The following is a 9769-nucleotide window of genomic DNA, read 5'->3' as shown; positions in this document are numbered from 1 at the left end:
ATTACTTGGACTCCCGCATTTGAAACAATACGTCAAAAAATCATTGCAACATTAACGAGCGAACCAGTTTTAACTATTTTTGATCCACAATTTCCCACTGAGTTACATACAGATGCCAGCGCAGATGGTTACGGTGCCATCCTTATGCAAAATGTAAACGGTAAACTACACGTTATCGAATATTTTAGCCGAAGAACATCTGCGTGTGAGTCAAAATACCACTCGTATGAACTTGAAACGTTGGCCATCGTTAATGCTATTAAACATTTCAAACATTACCTGCAAAATCGTAAATTTCTCATTGTAACTGACTGTAATGCTGTTAAAGCTTCTAAATCAAAAATTGATCTCACACCTCGTGTTCATAGGTGGTGGTGTTTTCTACAAACATTTGATTTCGATATCGAATATCGTAAAGGTAAGCGAATGGAGCATGCAGACTTCTTTTCGCGAAATCCCCTTCCCAAAACTCAACCCCAATCAAAAGTTCAGAAGCGTGTAAATCTTACAGAAATTAGTGATAACTGGATTCAAGCGGAACAAGAGAAAGACCTTGAAATATCTTCTATTATTTCAAAACTAAATAATAATACGTTTGATAAAGATTTAGCAAATATATATCAACTTAGGAAAGGTATTTTACACAGACGAATTGAAAGAAATAATCGAAGTGTTTGGCTGCCAATTGTTCCTAAATCTTTTCAATGGGCTGTTATAAATCACGTTCACGAGAGTATAATGCACTTGGGCTGGAAAAAGACTCTGGAAAAAGCGTACTGTCATTACTGGTTTCCTCAAATGAACAAATATGTCAGAAAATTTGTGGATAATTGCATTTCGTGTAAATTATTCAAATCCCATTCCGGAAAGCATCAAGCAGAATTGCATTATATCCCAAAGGTATCTATCCCGTGGCACACAGTTCATATTGATGCGACTGGTAAATTAAGCGGAAAAAACGACACCAAAGAATACATATTTGTACTAATTGACGCATTTACAAAATATGCAATTCTATATCATACATTGAATATCGACACGGCCAACGCTATTAATGCCTTAAAATATAGCGTATCGTTATTCGGTGCTCCAACTAGAGTCATCGCAGATCAAGGTAGATGTTTTACCAGCAAAGATTTTAAAGAGTTTTGTAATACACATAGTATATCTCTGCATTTAATAGCGACAGGTACGAGTCGCGCTAATGGGCAAGTTGAACGAATGATGAGTACTCTAAAAAATATGCTCACTGTTGTTGAAAACGGAAATAATCGATCTTGGCAGGATGCTTTACCAGATATTCAACTAGCGTTAAATAGCACTATTAATCGCGTGACTAAATATAGTCCTTTAGAATTGTTGATAGGCAAAGTAGCCAGACCTCTAAACCTTATGATTCCGAATATTGATGATATAAACGACGTAAATTTGTCCGAGGTTCGTGAAAGAGCAGCACAAGCCATGCATAATAGCGCCATTGCTGAAAAAGTTAGGTTTGATAAGACAAAAGCTAAAGTTAATAATTTTAAAATTGGTGATTATGTACTCTTAGAAAATCAGGAGAGGAGTCAAACCAAATTAGAACCGAAATTTAAAGGGCCTTATAGAGTGGTTCAATTGCTCGATGGTGACAGATATCTACTAAAGGCATTAAACTCTAATCGGACATACAAATACGCACATGATCGCGTACGTGCCATGCCGGAATGTTATGTTCCATTGGAATTGAATGTCGGATTGGATCCGTCTGGATGTACCGATGACGGCAATAGTGAGTAGATTTAATTTTCTGTGCGATGCTGGGCACTAATCATAAACGACAGTGGCCTTGGTGGCAAGTGGCCTTGGTGGCAAGTGGCCTTGGTGGCAAGTGGCCTTGGTGGCAAGTGGCCTTGGTGGCAAGTGGCCTTGGTGGCAAGTAGGTAGCCTTGGTGGCAAGTGGCCTTGGTGGCAAGTAGGTAGCCTTGGTGGCGATTGGTCTTTGTGGCGAGTATCTTACGTAACGCACAGTAAAGACGGCAACCGATATGTGATTCTTCTGTCTTGTCCCAAGATTAACGATCTAATTGACGGCCAGCATGGCCGAGCGTGGTTAAAAAAAATGGTTTTTCTTTTACAGATGATGAAACACACGAGGACGTGTGATGGCGCAGGACGGCCGTGACGGCGCATTGATTTGTTTTCATAAATTTAGCTATTACTTTAATATAATTTAATCGATTTTGTTTATTTGGCATCGAGATGACATTCGTCCGAGTGGGGTTGCGAGTGGCGCCAGCGTCATGCGATAGTGTGACAGTGGGAGGGGAGTGGGGAGTGCAAGGTATTATAAGCCGTACGGCGCGTAGAGGGGGCTCAGTTTGTGTCGAGTCGTGGCGTTGTGCGTACACTCGTAAATCCACGTATCTCTTTGCCGTCGAATATTATAGTGTGCGTAAATAACGATTATTTAAATAAACCAGTTCCAAATTACGCAGTTGGTATTATTGAGGAATATACGCATCCTGTTACCCATGGCAGCGAAAGGACGCAATGGCCAGCTCGGTTCTCCGTCAACTCAATATGTTTAAAATGTAATACATCCTACATTAATTGATCCTCAAGTTTACCTAAAATTTTCATCAAATTCTATATTAAAGCCACTAATTTCAAATACCTAGACGCTATTGGGGGAAAACAAAATTAAATACTTTTTTATTTAAAAATCTGTGTACTTATTATTAAAATACCGTAATGAAAACGTACAGTTATGTAATTAAAAGTAGAAAAAAAACATTATTGAATAATTAACGCTGCTCGCGCTTTAGTTGGCCTTCCACGCTTTCTTTTCATTCCAAGCGGTTGCGCAAAAGTTTCTTCTTTTGCTTGTTGTGACCAGCCATTAACCATTGAATCGAATGGCGCTCTCTGATTGGTGCAAATGGCCAGTCGCTGTCATCTCTCGCACTCCCGCCAAATCGTGCAGTGGCAATTTTCACGACAAACGAATATGAATTATTATTTTACGTGCTAAGTAATGATATATGATGTTGTCTATTGAAGCTTGAATTATTAAAAATAGAGGAGCTTGTATTGAAGCTGTAAAACGTAAAATGGTGATGAGTTGTAAAATCCGTGGCTGAGTTAGTAAATTTCGTGGCAAGGTATAAATCAGAAGGACAAATAAAAATAACAGTTGATCCATTTTTGATGCATTCTATACAATATTTAGTTGGCATTATAAAAAAGACGAATTAGTTTATTAGAGGCTATCTCATTTTCCCGTTGCTTTTTTATTAAATGAGAAGTTTGAACACGTGGCCAAATAATAATTCTGCGGCTGGACTTATAATTTCTCAAAAAAAACACTTTTGATATTTTTTTCAATTTCAGTTAAAAAAATATTTTAATATTTCCAGCATGTAAAAAACGCGGCACAGCACTATTGAGGTCACTGTTCTTAATCCACTCAAATATTGGCACTACACAAATCTCCTAGCGCGTCCTGGTCGCCTGGTACTCGCGGCGCTCGCACGGCCGCGATAGGTACGAAATTCGAGCGGGCGGCGGCTTTGGCGGCAACGTCAAAAGGAGTCGGCGGCCGATTGGAACAATCCGAGTCGGCGGCACGTCGGCGACTGTAACAAACAAGAATGACACTAAAGCATCTAATAATTGGAGTCATTTTGCTTTGACAACTATTCTCACATTATTTTATGACGTGTAAAATAAGTTAAAATTACCTACTTGTTTAGGTAAGGTATTTAATTTAATAGTAAATAGGAAAAAAAAGTGTGAAAGTGTGGGTAGTCTAGTAGGTAGGTAATTAATAATTAGACTTACGTTTTACAAGAAAGGTTCGAAATGTCGTCATCCCCGTTCGATGCACAGACCTGCCGCTTCATCTGTCCACAACACTTTCGAAGCAAAGTCTGGTGAGCTTTCCACTTGAACTCGGTACCATTCTCAGAATGCCACACGAGGTAAATAATCAGCAGGAATTAGCTCGGGCGTACGTTGCATGTCGTAAGGTTCGCGTGGTAGTCCTTGGGTTGGCTGCACGGCTAGTACGGCTTCTTCAAACTCCGGATCACGGGTCGCCGAGCGGCCAGTCTCGGATGACGCGTGGAAAGAGCCCGTTAAATGCAGTAGGCGATTGACCATTTTCCTGAAGCAATGCAGTGAAGGCAGTTGCCTGGCTTCATCAGCTGGTCTACCTTCTATGAATCGCTGATACAAGTTCCGTGCTTCACTTAAGTTGCCATCGCCGGCACCCACACACATCATCATTTCATAATAACCTACATTACTCAAAGACACCTCGAACTATCACTGATCACAGTTATCACAACAAATCCAAATTTCGAACTTCACTCCACAGATAGTAAACAAGCACTGACAAATAATTTGACAGTTTACTTTCGTGTGCATGTTTCTATCTCTTTCGAATGCTAGTATCCTGGTACTTAAGGGTATGTTGTTATTTCTTTGTGCGCAATAAAATATTTTTATGGTATTGTTTGAATGAATGAATGTATTGTATTTTATGAAAGTAGGTACTTATTTTAAGATTACTTTGAACCTAGAAAAGTAAAAAAGTCGTTTATCTAATAAGGATCACCCGCGCTCACACTCTGGCACTAACACAGAATTGCCACGTTTCTTCGCAAATATCCTGCGCAATAGCAGAAGGCGAAATTAATCTGTCAATAATAAGACATACTATCACTCTGCCCGTATCCCTAATGGGGTGGGCAGAGTCACAAGAACATCCCATTAGCGGTACGAGCATGATAATTATTTATGTACCTATGTTATGATTACTTGTGGCTCTGTCTGCCCCATAAGAGATAAAGGCGTGATATTATGTATGTATGTTTGGTACGGGCATGTAGCGATACGAGCGTGTAGTGGTAAGTGAAATTCCGCAGTCTCTGCCTACTCTAATGGGAAAAAGGCGTGATGTTATTGTTCACTGTTGGACAATACACGGCTACAATTTAGGAAGGAAAAAAAATACAAAAAAAAATAATAATTTTTATCATGGTTAATGATAACTTTCCCTTAACAGCATCGCCATTTTGAATTTCGGGTGCACTAGGGCTTGCCGATCAAAAAATGACTATCGATAATCTATCCCGACCGAGAGTCGATCGATAGCAAGACTATTGATAACTCGGAAAGTGGGAACATTTTCGATTTTATTACCTAAGTGCAATACAATCGATAGTATCGTTGCGGATTAATAACAAACTATCGATAATTTTGCCCTCAGTCAGTAGTATTGCTACACTCCGATAGTATGGTTATTTTGAGTGGGCTGATTGTCTAAACTGAATTTCAATAACTCAAAAGTCCATGGATTTAGATTTTTTGAAAAGTTATTTTTTTATTTCTACCAATCAAAATCGTAGTTGAAAATGATTATGATCGATAATCGATACTGAACTATCGATAGTTTGAAACACTAGCGTGCCTTTTTCTATTCGCGAGCCCTGGCATCCTGGTACAGGGTATAATCCCATTAACTGTCCCAATGCAATTTGCAATTCCGTGCTTCGGAAGGCACGGTTGGTCCCGGTGACTACTTACTCATGTAAGAAAGTAGTCATTACATGAGTCATGTCAGGGGCCTCTGGCGGCTCAATAGTGACCCTGACACCAGGGTTGATGAGGTTGGTAATCCACCTCACAACCCACACGATAGAAAAAGATTTAAAAAAATACTGTTATGTGTTTTTAATTCCTTGTACGCAATAAAGTATTATTGTATTGTACGAAAGTACTTATTTTAAGATTACTTTTACCATGTCATAGTAAAAGTAAAGTTATGTTAGGTAGGTACTTTACTTGAGAAAATAATTTTGTCTTTACTATGTTGTAAACGTAACATTAATGTCTCGTTAATAAGATACACAATCACTTGCAGCTGCTCGTATCCCTAATGGGGTGGGCAGAGCCATAAGTAATCAGAACATACTAACATAATATCACGCCCGTATCACTAAGGGGTAGGCAGTCACAACGGTACTTGAGAAATTTATTTTGCTTTTACTATGTTTTAAATCCCCAAGGAATTCTAACAAGCCTCTGACGTTGCCGGCCGCCTCAGGGAGGCACCCCGTCTGGCCAAGGTGCCGGACCCGGTAGTTGGCGGCTCCTTCACACTCCAGTAGCACATGGGCCGCTGTCTCGTCCATGCAGGTTCTGCACAGGGGCTTGTCGGTGACACCTAGTGTAAACAGATGTTTGTTGATATCACCGTGACCACACAGCTACACCTGCTACCTGCAGCTGTTACCTGTATTTGGAGACCTCTTCACATTTAGAATTCTTTTGGAGAGACAACTATTGATGTTGGGTAGTGCCATCTTAGCCTGCCTGCATTTATTTACGGTGGTTCATAGTCTGGTGTGTTTGTTCATTCCCAAATACCCTAATACCGAACTAGCTTTATTTGCGGATGATACAGCCATCTATTCTTCGTGCCGTGGTCGAGTTATGATGACCGGAATTCTCCAACGCGCCAATGCCTTGGGCAAGTAGTTTCGCAAATGGAGAATCAAGGTAAACCCGGTCCTGATGAGGACCGATCACATTGGATCGCCATTGGATTCCGAACCTAGCCAAGCCCGCTTAAATCTTTGGCGGCGGAAGTGTTCTCCCACCCCTTTTATCGCGCCATCGGAGGGTCTTCCGCCTGGAAGTAATCTAGCGTGGCCCACATGGAAGTCTTTAAATAGGCTCCGGACACAGGTTGGCCGCTGCAAGGATAATCTCTGCAGGTGGGGATACCTGGTTGATGGTTGCGATGATTGCGAGTGTGGAGTATCACCACAAACTATGGCTCACCTTTTGTGCTGTCCTAAGTGCCCTAACACCTGCACTATTGAAGACCTGTACGAAGCCACTGACAATGCCGTAAGCGTGGCCAATTATTGGTCAGCAAAAATTTAGCTTCGATCGCCATCGACTCGCAAAGAAGAAGAAGAAGGTAAACCCGGAGAAAAGTGCAGCGGTGTACTTTTCAAAGGGCTATTATAATACGTCACGGTCACGCTGTCAACTTAAGTCATCAAGATGTCTGGCAAGCCGATCCCTTGGGAGGAGCAAGTCAAATATCTCGGCGTAGTCTTAGATAGACGTCTTACTTTCAAGGCCCATATCAAACGTGTGCGCGATCGCGCCACGTTTGTAATGGGCCGTGTTCATTGTCTCCTTAACAAGCGTAGTAAATTATCCCTTAGGAATCTACACGACTTGCATCCGTCCGATCATGACCTATGCAGGGGTAGTTTTCGCTCACGCGAGTCTCTCTCAAATCCACCGTCTACAGGAAATACAAAATCGTTCGTGGTTCCTTCGCAATGAAAATCTGCACATTGACCTAAGTCTGTCAACCATTGCCCAATGGCTCAAATTAGTTTTTTCGATTCTGCTCCGCACCAACCAAATCCCCTGGTAGTTGCTGCTTCCGAATACATCCCGCTTAGGAACGGTACTGAATAGCATCGGCGTCCGAAGTATGTAATACGATCCCGACGACCCGATTACTCTAGCCATAGAATCAGCCAATCAGCTCGCGACAACAAACATTTCAGGACCCCGATACCGACACCGCCGGCGTGGTCGACGACTTCCCTCAATCAGCGCTTATCGCTATCGACTTACTAGGGTCGTTTAATTCTTTCAAATATTTTTCCTCTCAGACGACGCCCTGAGCCGAGGTTCGCGCCCAACTGGCCACCCTCAGGCCTGTTGTCTTAAACGTTGTACCGGGTGAGAGCCTTCAGCGCTCCCCATTTGTCCGGCCAAGTAGTTAATGTCATTTGCGGCAAATCTTCGATAAGTCACGTCAAAAAAAGGTGTGTTTGTTGGCTGCTCTCGTTCGTAGCAGCGAGCGGACCTGTCCGAATGAGATCGGCAATATCGGTTCCGGACCGATGGCTGATACCTCCCGTTCCCCTTCTGGCCAATTCGTCCGCCGCGTCGTTACCTCTTGAATCGCTGTGTCCTTTGATACATTGTAAAGTGAGGTGGTAGTACTTGCACACCTTAGTCAGTGATTGGTGGTAACTGTGTATGAGTAGTAGTAGTAGTTGTTTAGGGCCTGCAAAACTCTGAAAGTATTCTAATGAAACTGTCCCGTACCTAGCTAGCCTTGAACGCATTCGCCGCTAGCGTGATGCCCATTTGACCTGGATGACGGTGTTAAGGGAGCCTGATATTACGTAATCATAAAATAAAGCATACTACACAAGGAGACGAGATGCATTGTAAAGTACATTTCTTTATCAACTATTAATGTAGGTAATCGACTACATTTTTGGACAAAACTTGTACAACAAAGTGACTCTGCCCACCTCAGTAGCGCAGTAAGTGTGATATTAGATATGTGTAATTACTTGTAGCTCTGTCTGGTCCATTAGGGATAAAGCCGTGATTTATGTATGTTAGAGTACGAATATTATACTCTGATCCCAAGGTAACAGTGACCTTTGTGGAGGACGCATAGCGCCAGTTAAACAATGGCTCACTGTCACGGATTACTTTTATTGGATGTTCTCTGTACGGAGTTCGACACAAGAATGGTACAACTCGTGCGGCTCGCCTTCTTATAAGGGTTGTCCCCACTACCGTACCTTGCACGTGTGTCGTAAACAAGTGCAGGTGTTGTTTGTTTGCTAGCCGCACGTGTTGTTTACAGTTAACATAATATTTAGATTTTCAATATTTCGCTGTCGCGCTATCATGTATGTTCACATCTTGTTCTATCCTATTGGTTGTGAGGTGGATAACCAACCTCGTCAATCCTGGTGCGAGGGTTATTATTGAGCCGCCAAATGCCCCTGACATGGCTCATGTAACGACTACTTATTACATCAGTAAGCAGTAACCGGGACCAAAGCCCATTGTTTTTTTAACTATTGTGTCTGGAAATCTTGGCCTCACAAGGATGAAACAAAACAATTTAAAAAATATTGATTAATATGGCCATCACTGGCACGTTTACCCTTTACTAGGGCAGGCATAAATAAAAGAGGTGGTAGCTGTTCACTCAAAAGTTAAATACCTTGAACAGCTGATTGCTACGTAGTGTTGTGCAAATTTGAATTTATTACATGAAGACCTGGAATTCAATTGCTCATAACTAATGCAAATATGAATTTAGGCGGCCAATACTCTCGCATGTGATTTGTAGATAGTGACAGAGTAGGCACACTTCGGGTTGAACCCCCGTTCCGTTACACCCTGTATACCCGGATTAAATAGTTACGTAAGGAAACATGTAGATCAAATACTAAAATACAACGGAACTGAAACATTTTTTGATACTGACGATATAAGTCTATACGGGGATTATGAAGAAAATGCAACAAAATTAAATGACCAGGAACTAAATGAGGAACACAACGTCGAGAGTTCACTCCACATAGACGAGGGCACGGGAGGCAACAGCGACTGTTCGTATCAGTCCCTGGACGAATATTTGTCTCGAACGGCAGTAACGACGCCGGCGGCGCATACTACACCTTTTTCTGCAGGGGAAGATGTTTCTGCTGGACTAAGGTTGGAGGGAAATAGAGAGGAAAACATTGGCACGGAACAGGAGTTGACGTCTAATATATCTGTCGCAACTCCACCAGCACAGGCTCCTGTTGTTTACACAAGACCGGCCATACCGTCACCAGAAACAAGTATACGTCAAAGACCAAAAAGAGCTACTAGAAATAAAACTGTCAATTATAAATTATAAGGTTTCAACGGTAGTCCAGATTCGGATAGTCAG

This window comes from Pectinophora gossypiella, unplaced genomic scaffold (genome assembly GCF_024362695.1).
Source record: "Pectinophora gossypiella unplaced genomic scaffold, ilPecGoss1.1 Pgos_42, whole genome shotgun sequence".
Taxonomy (NCBI): Eukaryota; Metazoa; Arthropoda; class Insecta; order Lepidoptera; family Gelechiidae; genus Pectinophora; species Pectinophora gossypiella.
The sequence above is the reverse complement of the archived record's forward strand: the minus strand, read 5'-3'. Positions refer to the sequence as shown.